At 44.9% G+C, this 27272-nt stretch overlaps 1 protein-coding gene across 1 annotated transcript in view; it reads left to right on the top strand.

Moving 5' to 3' along the window:
• The window catches only part of XPR1 (xenotropic and polytropic retrovirus receptor 1), a 178317-nt gene that overhangs the window by 64304 nt on the left and 86741 nt on the right, over positions 1-27272 (top strand). The window lies entirely within an intron of this gene.

The raw sequence follows: 27272 nt of genomic DNA on the forward strand, positions 1-27272 counted from the left end.
TCCTCCCTAACTTTTATCAGTATGTGGACTGTCCCACTAGAGGGGAAAATACCTTGGATCAGGTATATTGTAACATCATGCATGGATATAAGATGAAGCCATTGCCTAGCTTGGGACAGTCAGATCATATATCTCTTTTTTTGATTCCATCGTACAGACCCCTTGTTAAAAGAATCATACCATCAATTAGAGAAATACAAGTGTGGCCAGTGGATGCAACTGAGCAACTTCAAGATTGCTTTAGGAGCACTGATTGGACACTGTTTGAGGAGGACAATGTTGATACTTATGCCTCGACAATACTGTTTTATATCAAAAGCTGCATCGATGTTATTACTACCACAAGACAAGTACGAGTGTTTTCTAACAACAAGCCTTGGCTAAATAGAGAAGTGTGACTTTTATTAAAAGCCAGAAATGCTGCTTTTCATTCTGGTGATGAACTACATTATAGAGAGGCCAGAGCTAAACTGAAAAGGGGCATTAGGGATGCCAAAGCTATGTACAGCCAGAGAATTGAACAAAACCTTGAGAATTCTGACACTCGTCAAGTATGGCATGGCCTACGACAAATCACGGGGCAGAGTAACAAAAACAGTCTGTGTAGCAGCAGTGATTTTTTGGCTGAGCAGTTAAATCAATTTTTCAGCCGTTTTGTGGTGGAAAAAGGAACAACCATTATTCCAGCACCTACTGTCCATAATACATCACTAGAATCTACCATCGACAGACAACCACTAGTACTGCAGATTTCAGATGTGAGACGCGCTTTCCAGAATATTAATTTTCGAAAGGCAGCTGGACCAGATGGAATCATGGGACGAGTTGTTAGGGGCTGTGCTGCAGAATTAGCTGGAGTTTTTACGGATATTTTCAATCTATCCTTGTTGCAGTGTTCAGTCCCCACTTGCCTGAAGACATCTATTATAGTGCCAGTCCCGAAGCAGTCAGCTGTGGTATCTCCCAATGATTATAGACCAGTAGCTTTAACATCTGTTATTATGAAATGTTTTGAGAGATTGGTGCTGGATTACATTAAGGCTAGTCTTCCACCTTCTTTGGATCCATGGCAATTTGCATACAGGAGAAATGGATCTACTGACGATGCTGTGTCCATCGTACTCCATACTGTATTGAGCCACTTAGAACAACAGGGAACTTATGCGAGGCTGTTGTTTGTGGATTATAGCTCTGCTTTTAACACCATTCTACCAAATAGGTTGTTTTTAAAAATGATCAACCTGGGATTACCTCAGGAGATCTGCATGTGGATAAAGGATTTTCTGACAGATAGGCCACAGTCAGTAAGGATGGGATCCCACCATTCTTCTACCCTGGTACTAAGTACAGGAGCTCCCCAGGGCTGTATGCTAAGCCCCTTCCTCTATTCCCTGTACACACATGATTGCACCCCACTATATAACACCAATGCAATTATTAAATTTGCGGATGATACGACAGTGGTGGGACTCATAAATAAGAACAATGAGTCTGCTTATAGAAAGGAAGTACAAAGGTTGATACTATGGTGTAAATAAAATCATCTCACACTTAACATCAAAAAAACTAAAGAACTCATAATTGATTTTAGGAGGAAGAGAAATGTACATTTACCACTGTACATAAACGGTGAGGAAGTGGAGAGAGTTGGTAGTTTTAAATTTCTGGGTACTTGCATCTCAGAGGATCTCTCATGGACTATAAATGCCAACATGCTAATAAAGAAGGCACAGAAGAGGCTGTATTTCCTGAGAATGCTCGGGAAGTTAAATTTATCACAGCATTTACTTCTGTCCTACTATCGTAGCACCATTGAGAGTGTCCTAACTTACGGCATTCTGGCATGGTTTGGGAGTAGCTCTGTAGCGGACAAAAAAGCTCTAAAGAGAACCATTAAAATTGCCCAGAATATCATCGGGCTCCAGCTACCAACCCTGGATGACATCTTCACATCCCGCTGTCTGAGGAAGTCACACAGCATCCTGAGAGACTCTTCCCATCCTGCTTATAACTTTTTTGAACTGTTACTGTCTGGCAGAAGATATAGAACAATTAAGACTCGGACCACACGTTTTCTAAATAGTTTTTATCCTAGAGCTATAATTGCAATTAATAATGAGCTTAAAGACCATCAGTAGTGAATAATTAGTTGGACTGTGTTAGTTGGCCTGAGGTGTAGATGTTTGTATTTTTAGTGGGGGACTTCTAGTGGGTGGGGAGTGTTTGGGGAATGTTATGTGTGTGCATGTGTCTGGTCTCTGGGTGTCTGTGAATTTCGTTGTATGGGTATACTGTGTATATACTTACAATGACAATAAATTATTATTATTATTATTATTATTATTATTATTATTATTATTATTATTATTATTGTAACAACGGAATGGGCCACTGTAATAATTAATGGGTCTCTCCTTGAGGGCAGGTTTCCATCTGCCCTCAAGGAGACACTCATTAGGCCCATGAGAAAGAAACCTAATTTGGCGGCGGACAAAATTGGCAACTATAGGCCCGTCGCCAATGTTTCTTTCTTAAGCAAAGTGGTTGAGAGGGTGGTGGCCGACCAGCTCCAGGTGCACTTGGACGAAACAGAGGCCCTGGATCCATTTCAGTTGGGCTTCAGGCCGCGCCATGGTACAGAAACGGCATTGGTCGCCCTGTGTGATGACCTGTTGAGGGAGGCTGACAGGGGCAAAGTGTCTCTGCTGGTCCTCCTCGACATTTCAGCGGCCTTTGATACCATTGACCACGGTATCCTCCAGGGGAGGCTCTCTGAGCTGGGAATCGGCGGCCTGGCACTGGCCTGGCTCTGTTCCTTCTTGGAGGACCGCCCCCAGAGAGTGCAGCTTGGGGAGAGTGTCTCCCCCCCGTGGAGTCTCAATTGTGGGGTTCCACAGGGGTCGATTATCTCCCCAATGCTGTTGAACATCTACATGAGGCCGCTGGGTGGGGTCATCAGGGGGTGTGGAGCCTAGTGTCATCAGTACACTGATGACACTCAGCTCTACATCTCCTTTTCACCAACCGCAGGAGATGCCGTTCTGTCCCTTCAGCGCTGCCTGGGGACTGTACTGCAGTGGATGCAGGAGAATGGGCTGAGGCTGAACCCGGACAAGACGGAGGTACTGAAGGTGGGCGCCCCCACAGCTGGGGATTTGGGAAACTCCCTCTTTTGGGGGGGGTGACTCTTCCCGCCAAGGATGAGGTCCGCAGCTTGGGGATCCATCTGGACCCGGCGCTCACTATGGAATCTCAGGTGTCGTCCGTGGTCCGTTCCGCCTTTTTTCACCTTAGGTGGATAGCCCAGCTGCGGTCCTACCTTGATGTTGGGGCACTCACTACCTTGGTGCATGAGCTTGTAATCTCAAGATTAGACCACTGTAATGCGCTCTACGTGTGGCTGCCTTTGAGGCTGCTGCGGAAACTACAGGTTGTGCAGAATGCGGCAGCCAGACTACTTAGTGGAGTGAAAAAAGACCAACATATCTCACCCACTCTGGCTGCATTGCATTCACTGCCCATCTGGTTCCGCATTGACTTCAAAGTGCTGATGCTTGCGTACAAAGCCCTAAACGGTTTAGGGCCTCGATACTTGGCGGAACGCCTACTCCCACCAAGATCTACCCGTGTCACTCGTGCGAGCCAGGAGGTGAGGCTGAGGAGCCTAACGCCAAGGGAGGCCCGGAAGGTAAAGACAAGAAATTGGGCCTTCTCGGCGGTGGCTCCTCACCTTTGGAACAACCTACCTCCTGAGATTCGTGTGGCACCCTCACTGAGTATCTTTAAAAATCAACTAAAAACATGGATGTTTCAGCAGGCCTTCCTTCCAGCCAGTTCCTGATGCCCTCTCCTCTCCCTCTCCTATTGTTTCCTCCCTCTCCTAAGCTTTCTTCTATTTAAAACTTTTTATACTATTTTATGCTGTTAGCCGCCTAGAGTGGTCTTAACCAACCAGATAGGCGGGATATAAATAAAATAAATAAATAAAATAAATGTCGGCGGTTGGCGGTGGCTTCGGTGTCCTTCCGAGGCCGCCGCCCACCACCGACATTTTCCCCCAGCTGAGTGGCGGGGCTCCCGCTGAGCTGGGGGAAAATGCCCCTTCCGAAGGGGAATGCAGGCGGTGGCTTCGGAAGGACCCTTTGGAAGGGTCCTTCCGAGGCCACCACCAGCATTTTCCCCCAGCTGAGCGGCGGGGCTTCAAAGCTCCAGCCGCTCAGCTGGGGGAAAATTGGGCTATGGGGAAAAATCGCAAAGCGATTTTTCCCCATAGTCAACATCACAATGCGATCGCAAAATCCGCATCGGTATGCGGATTCGTCGTTAAACGGGGCGCTCGTTAAGCGAGGCACCACTGTATTCCCATTTAGACACTGGAGAATCATGGTTCTCTGACCAGTGTAATTCCCTATATCCAAAGCAAAATATCGATTATATGGGTGTGACAATTCAGGTATAATATATGTTTGAATAATACAGTAAAGTAGATGATACACATTTGTAATGGCCTTAATGAATAAAAAATGCAAGGTAAGCCTTGTGGACCTCTCCGCATTTCTGGAGATGCTTGTATTTTGTGCAGGCTAAGCAGTATTATCTGATACTCATAAGGCTACTGCAGAAGCTTGTCGAAAACTATGCTTGGACTTGTTCTTTAAATGGGACAAGCACATAAACCAATGTTTAATCTCAGTTTGTTGCACAAACCATAAATTAATACAGGAGAAGAATTAGGATGTCCAAGGGCAGCAGGTAGTCTCAAGGCGTGTTTTGGGGTTTTTTTGCCCCTACATTCCCCTTGACCTTGGGAGGAAATTTAATTTAAAGACAACAGCTGCTCTTGAAATTCTCCAGAAGTGGCATTTCTCCTTCTAAATGTGCAGCCCCCCTAAACAGTTCCAAAGTTTTTGAAAAAGCATTTCCCAGTTTGATTTTCCTCATTTGGGGACATTAGTGCAGCAAGCAGCTGGTTATCAGGTAGGAAAACTGGCCTTTGGATCCCCCAGAGCTTGCCCATCCCTGGTTTTAAATAACAAGTGCTCCCCAATGTAGGATGTAATGAGAAACTCCAGTTTAAAATAGGAAGCTTCTGATCTTGCTGCTATGTTGGAAAAGAACTGTACCAGCTCTACAGTAGTCATACAATGTTAAATGCCAGGTTAGTTTTGTATTGAGACAGCTATGTAGTACATGCCTGGAACTTGATTTTTATATTAAAAACCTGGACCATTATGAATACCACTGAGTGTATACAGAATGTATATATACAGTGGTGCCTCGCTTAACGAGTGCCTCACTGAGCGATGAAATCGCTTAACGAGGCGCTCTGGGCCATCGCTGGAGCATTCGCTCAGCGATGGCCCCTATGGCGATTTTTCGCTTTGCGATATTCGCTAAGCGATTCGCTTAGCGAATATCGCATAACGAAGCGGGGGAGAACAGCTGATCGGCGGTTCCAAATGGCCGCTGGAAGGTCCGCGCCACATTTTCGCACCCTGCCCTCGCTTACCGAGGGCGCGAAAATGGCGGCGCTATGGCAGAACCTCGCACAGCGGTGAGTTTTCAAGCCATAGGAACGCATTGAACGAAGTTCAATGCGTTTCTGTGGCTTTTTTATTTCCGCACAGCGATGTTTCGCTATAGCGAAGGTTAATCCGGAACGGATTAACCTCGCTATGCGAAGCACCACTGTACATAATGTATAGGAATATTCAATAGTATTTGTATATATTATGAATATTACTGAGTACAGTATATACAGAATGTTTTCTCCAAAATATTCGGCAGTTAACCTGTCAGTTTGAATAAGACAAAAGAACTCTGCAAGGTGAGAATTTCATGAAGACTTTTGCCTGTAATTCCTTTCACAAATTAAAACCTTGCAGATGTAATTCATAAAGCTGCTTTGCTTAGACCAATTCTTTTACTGTTTAAGAGGAAATGATTTGCTACGATAGAGATGCTTTTCACCACAATCACCTTAACCAAGCCTTGACTGCTTGTTCCTGCTGACACCTGACCTTTTGTTTATATAAAGAGTATCTGTTTGCATAGTCAGCCTTGCAGATTTACAACAGTCACTGGCACTGGGAGTTCATGTGCCAGGTCAGGCAGTAACAGGAGTGTCTGGAAATGTGATTGACAGTGACAAAGTCTAGCAAGTGACCCAGGAGGTGTTGCCTTTCCTTAGCCAGAGAGGCTTTCCTTCTTATAGCATACTTAGCAAATTGCTCAGTCTGTAGTACACAGCAAAGATGTAGCTGTGTGGGTTCAGACAGACGTAGGAGGCTCTCGAGTTGAAAAATCAAAACTGCGCTTTATTGGAAACTCAAACAACAAATTATTATTCTCTAGGTTAGTTTTAACATTGTCACTCGCTGCCAACGGGTCCTACAAGGACAAGCAAACGGCTTTGGTAAATGGGTTATAGTCCAAGTCAGTCCAAGGTCCCTTGGTAAATGGATTACTTTCATCCATGTCCAGAGGGTCAGTCCCAGGTTCTAGTAACGGTATTATCTCTTCATCTCTCCCCTCTGGGTCGGTCCTCGTCTCCTCGTATGGGAGCCGATGGTCCTGCAGGTACCTCCTCCGCCGGACTTCCTCCAGCCTCCATGCTCGCTGCTCTCTTTCCGCTCTCTCCACAGCTTTTTTCTCCTCTCTGTCTCCAGCACCACTCACATGCCTCCGATTCCCCCCAATAAGAGGGTTGGGGAGGCAGACCCCTTCTCCTTCTGAAGTCTGCCTCCTCCCTTGGAACCCGCACCTTTTCAGACTTCCCAGTCCAGGGATCTTCCACCCATATTAACTCCCAGCCCCCCCCCCCAGTATATCGTTTCTTGCCCCTTTTATATTGCCCATTCCTGCCTCCACAGTGGATCTGCCTCTTTCTTCCTTTCCTGCCATTTCCCTCTCCATCTGAGTGGCTACATTCAATTTAGACAAACCCCGTTCTAACTCACAGGTGTCCACTCCCCATTATACCGTCTCAACGGCTGATGCAAGCAGGTCTGTTTGCGTCTCCTGTTCTTTCCTGAGGGAGGACGACACTCCGGCGAGGGCTTCTACCCCCCTCGCTTCGCACCTCACATACCCCCCCATCCAAGAGGGTCGTCCTCTCTTAATTCCTGGCCCATGGCCCCTGCCGAGAGAAATAATTTACATTAGCATGCTCGGGCCCCTTTCAGTATTGGACATTGAAGGCAAATGACTGCAGGGCAAGATACCACCGAGTAAGCCTCGGGTTGGTTTCTTTCATCTGGACCAGCCATTGCAGGGGAGCATGGTCAGTTACTAAGGTTAAGGGTGCACCTTGTAGATAATATCTTAAGGCATGGGTGGCCCATTTAATGGCCAGAGCTTCTTCCTCTATAACCGTGTACTTTTGCTCTACCGGTGACAGTTTTCGACTTAAATACAGTACTGGGTACTCCAGACCTTCCCTTACTTGAGACAATACAGCCCCTAACCCTCTATCTGAGGCATCTGTGAATAATGTAAAGGGAAAGTTGAAATCTGGGCGAAACATTTGGGAATTTCGCAAATGATCGATTTGAGGGTCTGAAATGCTTCTTCTTGGGCCTCTCCCCACCTCACTTGCTTTGGGGCTTTCTTCCTGGTCAGGTTGGTCAGCAGGGCAGCTATGGTAGAGAATTGTGGTATAATCTGTTGTAGTAACCTACTGACCCCAAGAACTGTTGAATCTCTCTCTTTGTCTTAGGTCTGTATCATTGAGATATTTTTGTTACCTTTCCTTGTTGAGCTTGGATCTCACAACAAAGGTGGATCTTTCTTTAAGGTCTTCGCACTCTGGCCCTAACTCTTCCTCCATCTCGGTTCCATATAGACATTATCTATCCACCTTTTCAGTAAATTTACGTGGAAGACTTGTTTCTTTTTCTTCCTATCCAGAGTCTCTATTTCGTAGTCCACCTCGCTAACTTTTCTTCATACATTGTAAGGCCCATGCCATTTTGCAAAGAGTTTGGAGGATTCAGTAGGTAACAGCACTAACACCTTTTGTCCTGGTTCAAATTCTCGGGGCTTGACCTCTTTGTCATACCTGGCCATTTGTTTAACCTGGGCCTGTCCAAGGTTGTCCTTTGCCATTTCCCATGCCACTTCTAAACTGTCCCTCATTTCCACAATTTGTTGTAGAGCACTATGGGAGTGATCTTCTCCCTCTTCCCATTTTTCTCTGATTAAATCCAACACCCCCCCTAGGATTTCTTCCATATAACAATTCGAAGGGTGAAAACTCTGTTGACGATTGAGGGGCCTCCCTGACCCCAAACATTAAGGATGGTAGGAAGGTGTTCCATGTGTGTGTGTTTAGTCGTTTAGTTGTGTCCGACTCTTCGTGACCCCATGGACCAGAGCACGCCAGGCCCTCCTGTCTTCTACTGCCTCCCGGAGTTGTGTCAGGTTCATGTTGGTTGCTTCGCAGACACTGTCCAGCCATCTCATCCTCGGTCGTCCCCTTCTCCTCTTGCCATCACATTTTCCCAACATCAGGGTCTTTTCCAGGGAGTCTTTTCTTCTCATTAGATGGCCAAAGTACTGGAGCCTCAGCTTCAGGATCTGTCCTTCCAGTGAGCACTCAGGGTTGATTTCCTTTATAACTGATAGGTTTGTTCTCCTTGCAGTCCAGGGGATTCTCAAGAGTCTCCTCCAGCACCACAATTCAAAGGCATCAATTCTTCGGCGGTCTGCTTTCTTTATGGTCCAGCTCTCACTTCCATACATCACGACAGGAAAAACCATAGCTTTGACTATTCGGACTTTTGTTGGCAAGGTGATGTCTCTGCTTTTCAAGATGCTGTCCAGATTTGTCATCGTTTTCCTCCCAAGAAGAAGGCGCCTTTTAATTTCAGGGCTACTGTCTCCATCTGCAGTGATCATGGAGCCCAGGAAGATAAAATTTGACACTGCCTCCATATCTTCCCCTTCTATTTCCCAGGAGGTGATGGGACCAGTGGCCATGATCTTAGTTTTTTTGATGTTGAGTTTCAGACCGTTTTTTGCACTCTCCTCTTTCACTCTCATTACAAGGTTCTTTAATTCCTCCTCACTTTCTGCCATCAGAGTGGTATCATCTGCATATCGGAGGTTGTTGATATTTCTTCCGGCAGTCTTAATTCCAGCTTGGGTTTCTTCCAGTCCAGCCATCCGCATGATGTATTCTGCGTATAAGTTAAATAAGCTGGGGGACAATATACAGCCTTGCCGTACTCCTTTCCCAATTTTGAACCACTCAGTTGTTCCATGACCAGTTCTAACTGTTGCTTCCTGTCCCACATATAGGTTTCTCAGGAGACAGATAAAGTGGTCAGGCACTCCCATTTCTTTAAGAACTTGCCATAGTTTGCTGTGGTCCACACAGTCAAAGGCTTTCGCATAGTCAATGAAGCAGAAGTAGATATTTTTCTGGAACTCTCTGGCTTGCTCCATAATCCAGCGCAAGTTAGCAATTTGGTCTCGAGTTCCTCTGCCTCTTCGGAATCCAGCTTGTACTTCTGGGAGTTCTCGGTCCACATACTGCTGAAGCCTACCTTGTAGGATTTTGAGCATAACCTTGCTAGCGTGCGAAATGAGTGCAATTGTACGGTAGTTGGAGCATTCTTTGGCACTGCCTTTCTTTGGGATTGGGATGTAGACTGATCTTTTCCAATCCTCTGGCCACTGTTGAGTTTTCCAAACTTGCTGGCATATTGAATGTAGCACCTTAACAGCATCATCTTTTAAGATTTTAAATAGTTCAACTGGAATGCCATCACCTCCACTGGCCTTGTTGTTAGCCAGGCTTTCTAAGGCCCACTTGACTTGGCTCTCCAGAATGTCTGGCTCAAGGTCAGCAACTACATTGTCTGGGTTGTCCGGGATATCCACATCTTTCTGATATAATTCCTCTGTGTATTCTTGCCACCTCTTCTTGACGTCTTCTGCTTCTGTTAGGTCCCTCCCATTTTTGTCTTTTATCATGTTCATCTTTGCGCAAAATGTTCCTCTAATATCTCCAATTTTCCTGAACAGATCTTTGGTCTTTCCTTTTCTGTTATCTTCCTCTATTTCTTTGCATTGTTCATTTAAGAAGGCCATCTTGTCTCTCCTTGCTATTCTTTGGAAGTCTGAATTCAAGTTTCTGTAACTTTCCCTATCTCCCTTGCATTTTGCTTCCCTTCTCCTCTCTGCTATTTCTAAGGCCTCGTTGGACAGCCACTTTGCTTTCTTGCATTTCCTTTTCTTTGGGATGGTTTTCGTTGCTGCCTCCTGGACAATGTTACGAGCCTCTATCCAAAGTTCTTCAGGCACTCTGTCCACCAAATCTAGTTCCTTAAATCTGTTCTTTACTTCCACTGTGTATTCATAAGGGATTTGGTTTAGATTATACCTGAGTGGCCCAGTGGTTTTTCCTAATCTCTTCAGTTTAAGCTTGAATTTTGCTATGAGAAGCTGATGATCAGAACCGCAGTCAGCTCCAGGTCTTGTTTTTGCTGACTGTATAGAGCTTCTCCATCTTTGGCTGCAGAGAATATAATCAATCTGATTTCGATATTGCCCATCTGGTGATTTCCATGTATAGAGTCGCCTCTTGTGTTGTTGGAAAAGAGTGTTTGTGATGACCAGCTTATTCTCTTGACAAAACTCTATTAGCCGTTGTCCTGCTTCGTTCTGAACTCCAAGGCCAAACTTCCCTGTTGTTCCTTTTATCTCTTGGCTCCCTACTTTAGCATTCCAGTCCCCTAGAATGAGAAGAACATCTTTCTTTGGTGTCAGTTCTAGAAGGTGTTGTAAATCTTCATAGAATTGTTCAATTTCAGTCTCCTCAGCAATGCTGGTTGGTGCATAAACTTGGATTATTGTGATGTTGAATGGTCTGCCTTGGATTCGTATTGACATCATTCTATCATTTTTGAGATTGTATCCCATTACAGCTTTTCCCACTCTTTTGTTGACTATGAGGGCTACTCCATTCCTTCTACGGGATTCTTGTCCACAATAGTAGATATGATAATCATCTGAGCTGAATTCGCCCATTCCTGTCCATTTTAGTTCACTGATGCCCAGGATGTCGATGTTTATTCTTGCCATCTCCTGTTTGACCACCTCCAGCTTCCCAATGTTCATAGATCTTACATTCCAGGTTCCTATGCAGTATTTTTCTTTGCAGCATTGGATTTTCCTTTCACTTCCAGGCACGTCCACAGCTGAGCGTCCTTTCGGCTTTGGCCCAACCACTTCATTAGCTCTGGAGCTACTTGTACTTGTCCTCCGCTCTTCCTCAGTAGCATGTTGGACGCCTTCCGACCTGAGGGGCCCATCTTCCAGCGTCATATCTTTTAGCCTTTTGTTTCTGATCATGGGGCGTTCTTGGCAAAGATACTGGAGTGGCTTGCCATTTCCTACTCCAGGTGGATTGCGTTTAGTGGAACTCTCCACTATGTCCTGTCCGTCTTGGGTGTCCCTGCACGGCATAGCCCATAGTTTCTCTGAGTTACTCAAGCCCCTTCGCCACGACAAGGCAGCAATCCATGAAGAAGAGGTGTTCCATGACTTAGGCTTTTCTGTCACCGATTTTTAAGCATACCTTTCAAGGTTCGGTTAAAGTGTTCAACCAGCCCATTGGCTTGGGGGTGATAAATTGAGGTTTTCAAAGGTTTTCAAAGACTTTAACTCCAGCATTTCCCACATCTGTTTGAATGTCAAACTCATAAAGTTAGAGCCTTGGTCTGTTAGCACCTCCTGGGGATAACCTACCTGTGAAAAAACCCCTAGGAACTCTTTAGCCAGCACCTTGGCGGATATGGATCTCAAGGGAATGGCTTCCAAGTACCGGGTGGCATAGTCTATTATCACCAGTATATATTGGTGTCCCCCGGCTGACTTAACCAAAGGTCCCTCAATGTCCATGGCGATCCTATCGGGTCTATCGACCAAAGGCATAGGCATCATCCCCCCTCCCCCCTGTCCAGCTTTAGGCTGGGTGATCTGACACACAGGGCAAGACTGGCAGTATTCGTCCACCGATTTAGCCATCTTCGGCTAGAAGAACCTCTGGCAAACTCTATCCAAAGTTTTTTGTGTGGCTAAGTGTCCTGACAATGGCATGTCATGTGTCAAGTACATGATCCAGTCCCGCCACCGTTCTGGTAGCACAAGCTGAGTCTCTTCTCCAGCTTCATTCTTAGTAACTCGGTACAGTAACCCTTGCCTAATCTCAAAGTTCGTTTCTCCTTCTTTGGTTGTCTCCTTAGGAACTGCTTGCAACCAGCTTTCTTCCAGCCCCATATTGTCTTGTTGCCAGTTCCTTACTTGATCTCTGGAAAAACCCCATACTTCTGATTCCATCACACAGTTCGCTAATTCCCTGTTACATGCCTCAGCTACAGTGTACGGCAACTTTTCCACACCGGGCCAGTCTCTCCCCAGGAGCATATCTCTTCCTAGCCCAGGTACTATGCCTACTTCCAACATCCTCTTTTGGTCCCCTATCTCTATCTCGGCCAGGGCTGTTTCATATTCTTTGGCATCTCTGTGTACACACTTGATAATCATGCTTTCGGGCGGGCGTGCCCCTTCCAGTCTTTTGAGTAGGGTTTTACTACACCCGGCATCTGTAAGGGCCCTTTTCCATTGTCCATTCACTTTGGCCTTTGCCGCCCACCCCGCGTGGTCTTCTTCACCCACCTTCTTTGTGACGGCATAGATGTCAGTCCATGCACACTCTTCTGCTGGGCAGTATTTTTTTACATGACCATATTGCCCACACCCAAAACACGAGATCATCTTTTCTTTGTTCATGTTCCAGGTCGTCGGTTGTTTTTTGGGCACCGGGTCCGAAGTTATTAGGGGCCTGGGAATCCGGGTTCTGGACGGGTTCATGAAATCTATCCGGTCTGACCTCATCGTCTTGTATCCCGGCATCACTGGGCTTCTTGTTGCAGCTCGCATGGTAGTCTCCAGCATCTTCTCCTTAGTTCTCAAATGTTCTGGCTATGTCATGGGTCTGCCTTGCCACGTCTTGTCTGCTTCCATATAGTCGTCTAACGTGGTGGGCTTATGTTTCATCACCCAATTCCTTGGTCCCGAGCTTAGTGTGGATATTCATTGTTCCATAATAATGATGTCCATTATCTGTTCTACGGTTTTTCCCTTTGGCTTCATCCAACGCGTGGCATTGGCTTTCATCTTTTGTGCCACTGTTCTGGGATGTAACCCTAGTTTCATCCTAAGGTCTCTAAATCGCCTCCAGTATGCTTCTTAGTTTAAGTTCAACGTGTTTAGGATAGCCATTTTAATCACTTGATAGTTATATGTCTCTTCAGGATCCAAGGTGCCTACTATCTCCTGTGATAAACCGCTCAAGTATGGGGTGATGATCAAAGCCCATTGTTCTGGTGGCCACTGGGCTGATGTTGCCACTCTCTTGAAGGTGTTCAGAAATACTGCCGGATCGTCTTGAGGACCGATTTTCTATAGCTTTATTGGTGGTCTGTTCACCATCGGGTTTTTGGATGACTCCTGTTCACCCACCAAATGAGTACTTATTTTCATGTGTTGTAATTGTTCTATAATCAATTTCTATTTTTGTGCTAATTGTCATATGAGCATTTCTTGTCCTTCCGTGATGTTTTTGAGCCATGCCTCTGTTTCTCTGTTGACCTTCGGAGGCCCCCCATTGGGCACCAATATGTGAGAGTTCAAATGGAGTCTCTTCTACTTTAGACACAGATGTAGGAGGCTCTCAAGTTGAAAAATCAAAACTGCGCTTTATTGGAAACTCAAACAACAAATCATTATTCTCTAGGTTAGTTTTAACATTGTCTCTCGCTGTCAACGGGTCCCACAAGGACAAGCAAACGGCCTTAGTAAATGGGTTATAGTCCAAGTCAGTCCAAGGTCCCTTGGTAAATGGATTACTGTCATCCATGTCCAGAGGGTCAGTCCCCGGTTCTGGTAACGGTATTATCTCTTCATATCTCCCCTCTGGGTCGAAGGGGTCTCCTCGTATGGGAGCCGATGGTCCTGCAGGTACCCCCTCCGCCCGGCTTCCTCCAGCCTCCAGGCTCACCGCTCTCTTTCAGCTCTCTCCACAGCTTCTTTCTCCTCTTTCAGTCTCTGGCGCCACTCACATGCCTCCGATTCCACCGAATATGAGGGTCAGGGAGGCAGACCGCTTCTTCTTCTGAAGTCTGCCTCCTCCTTTGGAACCCGGACCTTTTCAGACTTCCCAGTCCAGGGATCTTCCACCCATTTTAACTCCCCCCCGGTATATCTTCTCTTGCCCCTTTTACATCGCCCATTCCCGCCTCCATGGTGGCTCTGCCCCTTTCTTCCTTTCCCGCCATTTTCCTCTCCATTCAATGTAGACAAACCCCATTCTAACTCACAGGTCTCCACTCGCCGTTGTACCGTCTCGACGGGTGATGCAAGTGGGTCTGTTTGCACCTCCTGTTCTTTCCTGAGGGAGGACGACACTCTGGTGAGGGCTTCTACTCCCTCGCCTCACGCCTCAGAATAGCTTGGTTTAGATTGAAGCATCTTTTTAAATGCAAATAGAGCTCCATGCAAGTATCTAAAATAGAGTGGGTAATTTGAAAGTATGACCAGAGAGGGGGTTCAAGTACAACCCCCGGCTGTCACTATCTTCATGGGGAGATGTCTGAAGAAGAAAATTCAAGGTTTCTGATTCTGTGGAGAGGTTTTGCAGCCTATTTCCTTTCCAGGCTGTCCTCCTTTGCCTGTTCATAATGGGTAAAAGGTTGTCGAAGGTGAGACACTGGGCATATTCACAAGCAATTCCTGTGAAAAAAAAAGTGAGAAGCATCTTTAAAAAAACCACTGGTGTGGATACATAAAGACTTTCCCCATGATCTGTGATTGTAACTATTCACTTTTTCAAAAGAAAAACAGTGATCAACCTAGCAAAGTAGAATGAACTGCCTTCTAATCTGAATGACATAAAGAGGTGGTATGGGAACATTTCACAACTTAGGAGAATTCAAGTCTCCAGTGCCAGAAGAACTACATCCAAGAGTACTAAAGGAAATTATGTCAGACCCTTTGTGTTCTCAAGATTTCTTGGAGGACAGGAAAAACTGAAGACTGGAAGTTGCCCCATTTTTCAAAAAGGGGGTGTGGTGAGGTTATATAGGTAACTAACCAGCTTGACACACCATCAAGGATTTTATAACAGATAATTAAATAGTATATGAGCCCTTAGAAAAGACTGAGTTTATTATTAAGAGACAGCATGGGTTTCTCAAAAACAAGCCATGCCAGATTAATCATTTATTTTCCTCTTTTTAAAAAAATAGAGCTACAATCTTGATAGATATGGGGAGTCTTTGTTTTAATATTCTATGTTAGTAAACCTTTCATTGAGAAATCTTACCATAGTGCTTTGACTAAGCTGATAAACTTTGGGCCAGACAATACTTCTGTTAAATGGAATTCTACTGGTTGATTCCCACCAGGCCTAAGACACATCCTTGAGTTCCTGCCTTCTCATGATGTACCCAAAGTAGTGGACTATAATTCATTATATTCCCAAAGTCATGGACTATAAATTGTACCACTCTTTTCTGCTTTGGTTGTACCTCACCTGTGTTCTGGACCTCACAGTTTAAGAAGGAAATCAGTGTGTTAAAATACATCAGATGAGAGTGATCAAGATGTTGAAGGTCTGGAAACCAAGCTTTATGAGGAGTGGTTGAGAAGGCTAGCCACCTTCCAGTATTTGAAGGACTGTGGAGTGGAAGATAGAGCAATCTTATTTTCTACAGCTCTAAAGAATAAGACTGAAATTAATGAATTCCAATTAGAGGAAAGGAAATTTTAACTAAACTTTCAGAAGAATTTCCTGGCAATGAGAGCTATTCAGCAGTGGCATGTTTATTTAAATTGTTTATCAATTGTCAGATCATTAATAGTGTTTAATGTATGTTAACTATAGTATTGTTTACTCATTGTTAAATTTTGTATATTATATTCGTTTACTCTTTTCTCTCTTCTCTTTTTATTCTTTGGAGTGGAGCAAAAGGCTGCCCCCCAGCTCTGGAATATATGGATGATTACGGGTAGAGGGAGCTAATGGTGTTGCCACAGCTGTTGCTCATTCCAGAAGAATGGTGGACAGATGTCTGAAGGCTGTCCACTGTTCTAGCTCTGTGACCACCTGCCTGGCTTGAGGTAGCCAGCTCAGTTGCCCCTCCACTCTAAACTTGGTCCTGCTGAATGCCAGATCTGTATCCAATAAATCCCAACTTATCCAATACAGTGGTACCTCGCAAGATGATTACCCCGCAAAATGTTTTTTTTGCTAGACGTTGACTTTTTGCAATCGCTGTAGCGATTCGCAAAATGGTCTTTCCTATGGGGGATTTTGCTGGACGATGATTTGGTCCATGCTTCGCGGACCTTTTTTTTTTTTTTTTTTTTTGCAAGACAACGATTTCTACAGCTGATTGGCGGCTCCACAAAATGGCTTCCCTATGGGTGATTTTGGCTGGACTACGACTATTTTCCCAATTGGAATGCATTAAACTGGTTTCAATGCATTCCAATGGGGAAACAATTTTTGCTAGACGATGTTTTCGCTAAACAGCGATTTCAATGGAACGGATTAACATCGTCTAGCGAGGCACTACTATACCTTATTCTGGAGGAGGATGTAGATCTGGCTTGCATAACTGAAACTTGGATGGGTAGTGATTGAGGTGTTCCTCTTTCTTTTGCCTTCTCTCCCGGTTATGCTGTCCAGCACCAGGGTAAACCAGAGGGGCAGGGAGGGTGGGAGTTGCCATTGTTTGTAAGAATACCTTTGAGGTTGCTAGGCTCTCTGCCGTGGCAATGCTAGGTCCTGAGGCCCTCCACGTGTCGATTGGGGCCGGGGATGGTATTGGGATCTTGCTGGTATACCGTGCTCCCTGCGAGCTGGCAGACTTTGTCTCCACGGCACTATTGGGATCCCCAAGGCTAATAGTCTTGGATGATTTCAACATCCATGCAGAGGTAGAGGTTTCTGGTCCATCTCTTGAGTTCTTGGAAACCATGGCTTCCTTTGACGTGTCCCAATATGTTAACGACACCACCCACGTGAGTGGTCACATCGTAGACCTGATTTTCTCCACTGAGCAGAGTGAGTGTGGCCCGATGGTGTCTAACCTTGTGTTAGTACCCTTGTTGTGGTCGAACTACCACCTCATAAAATGCAACGTCACAGTGGCTCTCTCCCCCCGCAGGGAGCAGAGACCTATTTTAATGGTTCCCCCCCCCACAGGCTACTGGATCCTATAGGATTCCAGGATGCCATGCGAGGGATTCCGACTGATCTGGCTGGCGCCCCTGTCAAGGCTCTTGTGGATGGCTGGTATACCGCTGCCACCAGAGCCGTTGACATGATTGCACCTAAATGCCCACTCTGACGCAGAGGTCGTCCAGCGCCCTGGTTTAGCCAGCAGTTGCAAGCAATGAAGCGGAACATGAGGAGGCTGGAGAGCATTTGGAGATGGAACCTGACGGAAAATAACTGAAAAGTTGTGAAGATAATGACTAACCTTTACCTTGCTAAGGTGAAGGCTGTGAGAAAAGCTCACTTCACTGTCCGTATTAGCAAAGCTTCGAACTAGCAGGCGGAACTTTTCTGTATAGTATACGATCTATCAAGAACTGGACACAATGACTGGCCTCACCCTAGGATCCCATGTGACAGATTTGCAGCATTTTAAAAATCAAAAATGGAGGCCATCCGCTGGGACCTGGCTCCTTAATTGGAAACAGTAGATTGAGCAGGGACATCCAGTGCAGCACCTTGTCCATCAAGAGTCACAGGTTTCAGCCTGTGACATCCGTAGAGGTTGACAAGGTGGTTGATTGCTGTCGTCCCACCACTTCCTCTCTTGATCTTTGTCCGATCTGGCTAATCAAAGCAGTCAGGTCTGTGACAAATGAACGGGCTATTGCACCCTCAAGGAGACACTCATTAGGTCCATAAGGAAGAAACCAAACTTGGTGGCAGATAGTATTGGCAATTATAGGCCCGTTGGAAATGTTTCTTTTCTTAGCAAGGTAGTAGAGAGGGTAGTGGCCGACCAGCTTCAGGCCCTGTTGGATGAAACCAGCGTTCTGGATCCGTTTCATTCGGGCTTCAGGCCGCATCATGGCATGGAAATGGTATTGGTCGCCCTGCTAGATGACCTATTGAGGGAGACTGATGTGGCAAAATGTCCTTGTTGGTCCTCCTTGACATCTCAGCCGCCTTTGATACCCTTGACCATGGTATCCTCTTGGAGAGGCTCTCTGAGTTGGAGATCGGTGGTCTTGCTTTTGCTTGGCTCCACTCCTTCTTGAAGGGTCATTCCCAGAGAGCACAGCTTGGGGAGAAACTATCGGACCCGTGGTTCCTCAATTTTGGGGTTCCGCAGGGTTCAATAATCTCCCGAATGCTGTTGAATATCTATATGAGGCTGCTGGACAGGGTAATCCGGGGGTGTGGAGCATTGTGTCGTCAGTATGCTGACGACACTCAGCTCTACATCTCCTTTTTTCCATCTGCAGTGGATGCTGTTATGTCTCTTGAGTGCTGCCTGGGGGCCATTCTGCAATGGATGCAGTTGAATGGACTGAGGTTGAACCTGGACAAGACAGAGGTTTTGAGGGTGGGTGCTCCCAGCCTCAGTGGTTTGGGAAACTCCCTTTCTTTTGGGGGGTGACTCTCACCACAAAGAGTATGGTTTGCAGTCTGGGGGTTCATCTTGACCCAGCGCTTACCATGGAGACCAAGGTAGCATCTGCAGTTCGCTCCACCCATTTACATCTACGGCGGATTGCCCAACTGCGTTCCTATCTTGATGTTGGGTCACTCATGACACTTGTCCATGTGCTTGTAGTCTCGAGATTAGACTATTGTAACACTCTCTACATGGGGCTTCCTTTGAGATTGATGCTGAAACTTCAAATGGTCCAGAATACGGCTGCCAGGTTACTAACTGGGGTGAAAAGATTCTACCATATTTCCCCCACTCTGGCTGCCTTATACTGGCTACCTATCCGCTTTCGCATTGCCTTCAAGGTTCTTATAATTACATATAAAGCCCTAAATAGTTTAGGACCTTGATACCTGGCAGAGCACCTCCTCCCACCTAGATCTACCCATATTACCCATTCTAGCCAGGCTGGGTGGCTGACGGGCCTAACCTCAAGATAGGTGTGGCCTTCTCGATGGTGGCCCCTCGCCTTTGGAACACATTGCCCATGGAGATTTGCCTGCCCCCCTCACTGGGAGCTTTCAAAAGTAAATTGAAGACCTGGTTCTTTTGGTAGGCCTTCCCACCAGCTAGTACTTAGCTCCTACTCTCATCTTTCCTGTCTTGGATTTTCATATGTTATTTTTATTTTATTTTTACTATTTGTTTTAATCCTGTGTTTGATTGTAAACTGCCCAGAGTGGATTTCTCTAGATGGGCAGTATAAAAATTGAATGAATGAATGAATGAATGAATGAATGAATGAATAAATGGGCTACCTTGAAAGATATGGACTCCACTTCATTGGATGTTTTTAAGCAAAGGTTGGGCTAGCTGCTAGGCATGCTTTATCTGTGGACTTCCTGTATTAGCAAAAAAATGGATTAAATTTGGAATTGGGAATTTCAGTTAAAAATTAGTCTTCTTTTCTAGCTTGGTTCAGTAATCAATTTTATGTCAAAAGCAGGCAAATGGAAAAATGGTAGAAATGATGGATATGTTCTGGTTGGATATAGTAGGGCCAGGTTGATTATTGTACACTGGCTTTACCACTAGTTAAATGCTTTGTCGATTAAAAATTAAATTCACTAGGGACACGGTGCGACTTGCAAATGATAGATAACTTGTCCGTTTTAAGCTATATGGTAACAGGAGTTGTCAAACAGGCAGCATAAAGCATTCAGAAGCTTATACAAAAGGTATGAAGCTCAGCACAGCTAGAGTAGCCATCTTTTAAATCTCATTGAAAATTCAGAGCAGGAACTCCATTCTAAGGCTCTTTCTTCAGTTTTTAAAAACTAGATTGTGGAGACTGGGATCCCAAAGAATAAGGCTTTGTTTGGCTTTTTGCTGGAACACTTTTCTTTTGGTATTTTATTAAAAGGCCTGTTCCCAGTAAACTGGTTGAGGCTTTTGCCCCCTTTTGAGTGTGAAACTAATGCCAGTAGCATTTTCCCATGGGAAATTAAGTCATTTTATAGCATAAGATGAGCCTTCATCTAGTACAGCATCCTTGTTTTTACAGTGCACAAACCTATGTGAAACCCACAACCAAGACACAAGTAAAAACAAGCAATGTCCTTTTTTTGTTTCCTTGCATCTAACATTCAGACACATACTGCCTCTGATAATGGAATTACTGTAGACCCCCCCCCCCCCCATCTGCTGTTTTAGTTACTGCCGTTTCACTTAACTGCAGACTTTTCATCGTCTGCCTCTTCAGGCCAAGAACTGACAGCACATCTTCCCAGTGATTGCTTCGAGGGACAGAACTGAGTCAAAATATTTCCTCCAATGGGCCAGGATGCCAGTGGCTCAAACACTCCTCGGTGCCTTACTCCTTGCCTTCTGCCCACTCACCTCAGCACAAACTGGCAGCAGCATCCGTTGCTCTTGCATAAGCACTGATGCATTGAGGTGGAATGTGATGTGTCAGCCATAGGAAGCCAGAAGAGAGGCAGTGGAGGCAACCAGCAACCAGTGTGCACTGAACAACTTACTCACACTCTACCCACTGATCTCAGAAGCAAAGGGCCCAGTGGCAGCCCTTTACTTTTGAGTTTGCTGCAGCAGTGTTTGTTACTGTCCATGATTTCAGGCATCCATGGGGGGAAGCATGGAAACTATCCCCCACAGATATGGGGGTCCTACTTTGGTACAGCTTGCATAACAAGTAGCTGTTGACAACATTATGTGCCCTCCTGTCACATCTGACTTATAGCAACTGTAATATGGCTGTCAAGGTATGGGAGATATTTAAGGAGAGATTTTAGTACAGTGGTGCCTCAACTTACCAATTTAATTGGTTCCGGAACTCCAGTCGTAACTCGAAATAATCGTAAGTCAAAGCACCATTTCCCATAGGAATGCATTGAAATGCAATTAATCTGTTCCGGCCGAAGGGAAAAAAAAAAGAACACTGCAAGACCCATCGGAAACTCGATTAATCTGTTCTGGCCGAAGGAGGGGGGAAAGAAAACAAACCGTGCAAGACCCTTCGGAAATGGGGGGGGGAAGAAGAGCAAAGCAAAAAGCAAGCAGACACTGCAAGAGCCTTCGGAAATGAAAAAAAAAAAACCAAAGCAAAAAGCAAACCCTGCAAGACCCATCAGAAATTGGGGGGGGCAAAAAGCTAACAAATCCTGCAAGACCCTTCGGAAATGCAAAAAAAGAAAACCAAAAAGCAAACAAACCCTGCAAGACCCATCGGAAATGGGGGAACCCCCCCCCAAAAAAATCCTGCAAGACCCATTGGAAATGTGAAAAAAAACACCAAAGACTGCAAGAACCATCACAGCATAGAAACATAAATCCCCAGCCCAAAACCATGCTGCAAAACCCACCCAGAACAGTTTTTAAGAAGCAGAAAGCAGCACCTCACCAGACAGTCCAAAGCCACTCCAATTGCGCACACTCTAACTGCTGGGGCGAAAGAGCTACAAAGAAGCAGCCTCTTCACCATGAACGGTTAGCAATTTGAATTTCCCACCTCCCCCCCCCCCGCATTTTTTATCATAACTTGAAGCTCCAGTCGCAAGTCGAAGCAAACTTTTGCGGCCAGAGCTGGTCATAACACGAAATGGTCGTACTGTATGTTGGGATGTTTGTAAATCGAGGCACCACTGTATTGTTACCTCTCAGATAGTTTCCACAGCCAAACAGATATTCAAACCCAGGACTACTTTGTGTTGATGGCGTTAAACTCCATGAATGGATTGAAGCCAATTTAAAAGTTATCCAAGTTGATGGCAATCTCTATACAGTATTTGTGCACTGTGTACCAAATTCATTTTTCAGGGCTTGTAAAATTTTAGAATGTCTCACCAGTCAGTCAAAAATTTCACCAGTTAGCATGACCAGATTATAACCTTGCAATTTATATTTAAATTTAAATTTAAACTAGCCACTTTCTACATGTGTACAAACTAGAGATGAGGACAAATTTTAAAAATGTGATTCGTTGTGATCCATTATTCGTCAAGGTTAACGGATCAATGAATATGAATATACGAATATTCTTCGACAAATTGATCCATCGATTCATCTGCACTTTAAATGGCTATAACACCCCCCCCCATGACTTAGAGACACCAGATATGCAGGGAAGCTTCCTCAGTCGCTTTTCTACAACTCCTGAAAGTTTGGTGAACATTGGATCATGGACTCCCGAGTTATATAGTCACAAAGAGGACTCCCAAGAAAGCTCCCCCCAGATACTTAGAGAATCCAGAATCACAACGGAGCTTCCTATGTCTTTCCCCAACATGCCTGCCAAGTTTGGTGAAGATTGGATATCGGAACTCCGAGTTATTCACCCACAATGACTCCGTCAGGCACTGAGGAAGTTGGCAGCAGGAAAACAAGCTCTTTTTGCCCCATCGGGCACTGAGGGAAAAGGAAGCCGGAAAGCAGGGGGTTTTTTTGGCTGCATTGGGCACTGAGGTAGTTGGCAGCAGCAAAGTGGTGTGTCTTGCCCCATCAGGGCGCTGAGGCAGAGGGCAGCAGAGCAGACTCTGGTCTTCTTCAGCAACATCAGATTTGCCTGCAAAGGAAAGGTTTTTGTCCCCAGGAAGCAACTGAGGTTACTTGCAACTTCCAACAACACCAGGAGCACCATCAGATGAACATGGTCGGTGCTACTAACAGTGGTTAATCCACGGGGCTGTCAGAAACAAATCAGCTCTGCAATCTGAAGCTGGGTGATGGGGCAGCAAAGATGCTTGTTTAGAACTAGAAAACTGGGGATTGCAACTTGGCTGCTGAGACTACCTGGATATGATAAATATAGCTCTTGGAGGTTTGCGGGGGCTTAAACAGGCCAGCCCCCTTGGCACGGCTTGAAAACCAGATGAGCTCTGCAGTCTGAAGCCAGGCAATGGGGCGACACCCGGACATGGATTGGGTGGGGCAGAGCAGACAGACCTTTTGGAATGTAACCCAAGCGGAAAGAGATACAGGATTAGGAATTTTTTCAAATAGCCAGCAACATCATTGAGTTTTTGTCCTGTCAGGCACTGAGGAAGTTCGAAGCTGGAAATCAGGCTTTTTGACCCCATCGGGGCACTGAGGCAAAAGGCAGCCACAGGAGACTCTGTTCTTCTTCTTCTACAACATCACATTTGTCTGCAAAGTTACCTCCAGGTAACCCCAGGAGGCAACAGAGGTTCTCAAAGCAGCAGCAACAGGAAGAGAATAGGGTCCGACTGCAAGGTGTTACTAACAGCGGTTAATCAGGGTAGCTGCTGGGCTTCTCGAATCAATGCAATGGGGTGACCTGAGCTCTTGTTCCTGCTTCTGCCTACCTACTGAGTTAAACTGCTGCTGAGCCACTAGGCTTGTGGATCGGAAGGTCAGCACAGCAGTTTGAATCCGTGATGTTATCAATGGATTTCTTTGGAGGAGAGAGTTTGTCCACATGGAATTAATGCTGTTGGAGACCTAACTGATTATTTACTTGTCTGCCCAATTTATAAAGACTTTTAAGAATAATTCTGTTCAAAGAGTTAGGTTCACATTTAATAGATCTGATGCTTATGTGATAAATTTTCTGTTGGGGGATACTGTAACATATATTTCTGAAAAGGTACCCTGCTTCGCATTTAGAACAGTGGTTTTAAGGAGGAGGTTTTGTAGTGATGATGATCAGGTTTTATTTGTTGATTGAATTGTGTCCTTGAGAATATTGATTTTAGATAGCTTTATTTGAGTAATGTATTTGATTACAGTGGTGCCTCGCTTAACGAGCGCACCGTTTAACGACGAATCCACATAGCGATGCGTTTTTTGCGATCGCATTGCGATGTTTTAGATAGGGAAAACATCGCGTTGTGATGATCGGTAAGTGTTTCGCTTACCGATCTTCGCATTGCGATGTTTTACAAACAGCTGATTGGCGGTTCTAAAATGGCAGCGCCCTGCCCTTGCTTACCAGGCAGGGAAAATGGTGGCCGGATCGAGGATTCCCCGCATAGCAATGAGTTTTTCCCCAATAGGAACAGAGTTTAATGCGTTTCTATGGGTTCCCCCCCGCATAGCGACGAATCCGGATAGCGCCGTTAATCCTGGAATGGATTAACGTCGCTATGTGGGGCACCACTGTACTTTATATTATTCAAACTTCTTTTATAATGGCCATGGCTATGCAAATAAACTTTTCTGTTAGCTCGAGTCTTCAGTGTCAAGGATATTATTGGCTCTAAAGTCCATTACTCCTGCATTAACTCTGAAATGAAGTAGATCCTGCTCTTTGATGCTATGTGTTAATTGTCATTGACAGTTTATAAAGCATAAAGGCTGAGATTGACCCCTTTGATTCCGATACCGAAATGCCTCAGCATTGGGAGGCTAAAAAGAGTATCAGGATAGCAAAACATGTCATGGTGGTGCTTGACCAAGAAGCTATGTCCATTGGTGAAAATTTTGAAACCCAGGAAAAATAATTCAGAATGGACAAGTAAAAGGAGGCCAGAACACAAGAGTTTGGGCTCATAAACAACAGAGTCCAACTCAAAAAGAACTGAGCTGGTTTTTGCAATCATAGTCTAACCATTTATCTAGAATATAAGTAGAAATTATGGAAGCACACACAACTAGTCTCTTATAACATAAAAATAGGCCTATTTTCTAGTTTGGGATAGTCTGCCAGAGGCTTAGTTTGAGTTTTATAGAACAGCAAAAGAATTATGGCTAGTTTCCAAGTATATATTTGCTAACAAGGATTATGAGTGTTATGGTACCTGAAATGAAATAGAGAGCATGTTCCATGAAACTCATCACATTTTGGCAATTGTTTTGGAGGCCTTTACATTATCTCTGCACAAATATATGCTTTTTGTGGGGCAGGCATGACATCATTAATTTACCTAAGAGTAAAGGGTATGTGTAGTTCTCCATTGTGTGTGTTACACTTACTCACACTTTTGCTTCTCCATTTCATTTTTGGACATTAAGTCCAAAAACAGCCCTTCAAAATATTTTGGCACAAAGGGACTACAGCCACATCCCAGCTGTTTTTGCCTCTGTCCTCTCTCAGCAGCCATAGTACAGATCATATGCTCATCTTCTGGGATCCTTTAGCACGGGGTTATGCTCTGTGAGGGAAGTTTTTGTTAGAATTTGTGTGTGCGCGTGTGTGCACCCGCCCCCATCTCTCCCTTCTCCCCCCCTCCCCATTTTGAAAGCCAAGAAAATCCCATTTTAAAACACAGGAAAAAAAATTTAATTCATTTTCAGTGGAAATAGGATTGGGGTTGGGATATAAGGGGCAGGAGGTATAGATATGGGTAGGGGAAAGGTGAAATTCCAAAGAGCTAGACAGCATTCTTTACATCCGCCTATACAGTTATACTAAAAGGAAGATCACAAAAACAATTTAGCAGATTTTACCAGAATTTCTATAGTTAATAATCTCTCCATTACCTACTTGGACCTTGATACTCTTCTTTTATCTATATTTTCCAATCCATATTTTGAGTGCCAAGTAGGTGTGGCTTGTCAGCCATGGAAGGCAGCCCATCTAGGAGAAGGAAAACTCCGATTTCAAACCTCCACTGCCTTGTGGCTATATCCACTCATGGAAAAGGCTTCATGAGTTCACTGGAGCTGGAGTCCCGAAGACAGTTTGTGTCGTTCTGCTAACTCCTGCGACGTTGCTGGAACCAGTTGTATTGGATCTTGCCTTTCCATTGGACCATTTCAGCAATGTGGAGAGGGGGGATCTGCTGCTTGGGTAACAGCCTATCCTCCATATTACTTTACCTAGGCTTCATGCTCTGGAGAGGACACTCCTTGATTCAGAGCATGTTACCATAGTCTCTCGAGACTGAAGGATGCCTATGGAATTTTGAGTACAACTATAAAATTGTGATACCCATCCCAGAATTTTACTATATGTTTGCTTTTGTATCTTTTTCCAAACGCATAACAAAGACTTCCTTATCATAAGATTATAGAAAACTTTATGATCTTTAGCTTTTTGGTACCATACAAGAGTATGCCACCCCAGGCTAAGGTCATGTCCTTCCAATTTGATCAGTCTCTCATTCTCCAGAGTAATACATTCCTTAATCCACACAAGCCCTGTAGTAGGTTTTCCAGTCAGGGAGACCAAAACTTGCCCTTTGTTTAGAATCTTGTAGTGCTTTCACTTTAATCCTCGTTTTTTCCCTTGCCACACAAATTTCATTATTCTTAAAAATTAAAATCCTGAATGTGTGTGTGTGTGTGTGTGTGTGTGTGTGTGTGTCCCCATGCGTGCGTGCATGTGGGTGGGATGGGTGTACATGTATTCATGCAAGGTGTGTGTGTGCGCGCGCCTGCTGGGGAGTGGGACCGAGGTGTGCATGCAGGTGGCATGCATGCGGGCGTCTGTGTCTCTGTGGAGGGGTGCGGAGTGCACATGTGCGTTCCTTTGGCCCTTGAAGATCTGTCTTGGTGACCTGGTCCATCCAAGGCCACGGACCAGAACCGGTCCGCAGCCAGCAGTATACAGGATATACTCTTGTGCTCGCTACTGTTCACACTTGTTGAAAAGCAGCCATGTCAATTGCTTTATGTTTGGAGGAGAAAGCAGTTAGCTTCTGGAAATTTCCCTTGCTTTGTGTCACTTTGTGAATCCTGGTGTTTTGAACTGTGCATACAGAAACACAATATCCCACATTAATATAGCAGAGAGGGTTTTTTTTAATGATAATGAATTGATAGGACAAAAACATTGTTTCCATTCATAGTGAGAGTGTTACCCTTGCTGTGACAGATATGAGATTTTGACCCAAAATATATCTGTAGAGTGCAGTGTTGTCATTACTGATGGGAATATTTTTTAAAAAAATACCAAACATGTAAATCAGGAAACAATTCAGTTGTGCATAGCATAAGAGAAAAATAAGCAAAGATGTATGAAACCGTGGTGTCCCCCCAAACAAAACCTTCCCTTTTTGCACTTACATTTTTAATATTTGAACATTTGGTACACGTCTCAGTTTTCACTGCAGATGTTAATGTTCATCTTCATTTTCTGTCAAGACATTT

The sequence above is a fragment of the Pogona vitticeps genome, chromosome 4 (genome assembly GCF_051106095.1).
Source record: "Pogona vitticeps strain Pit_001003342236 chromosome 4, PviZW2.1, whole genome shotgun sequence".
NCBI classification, from domain to species: Eukaryota; Metazoa; Chordata; class Lepidosauria; order Squamata; family Agamidae; genus Pogona; species Pogona vitticeps.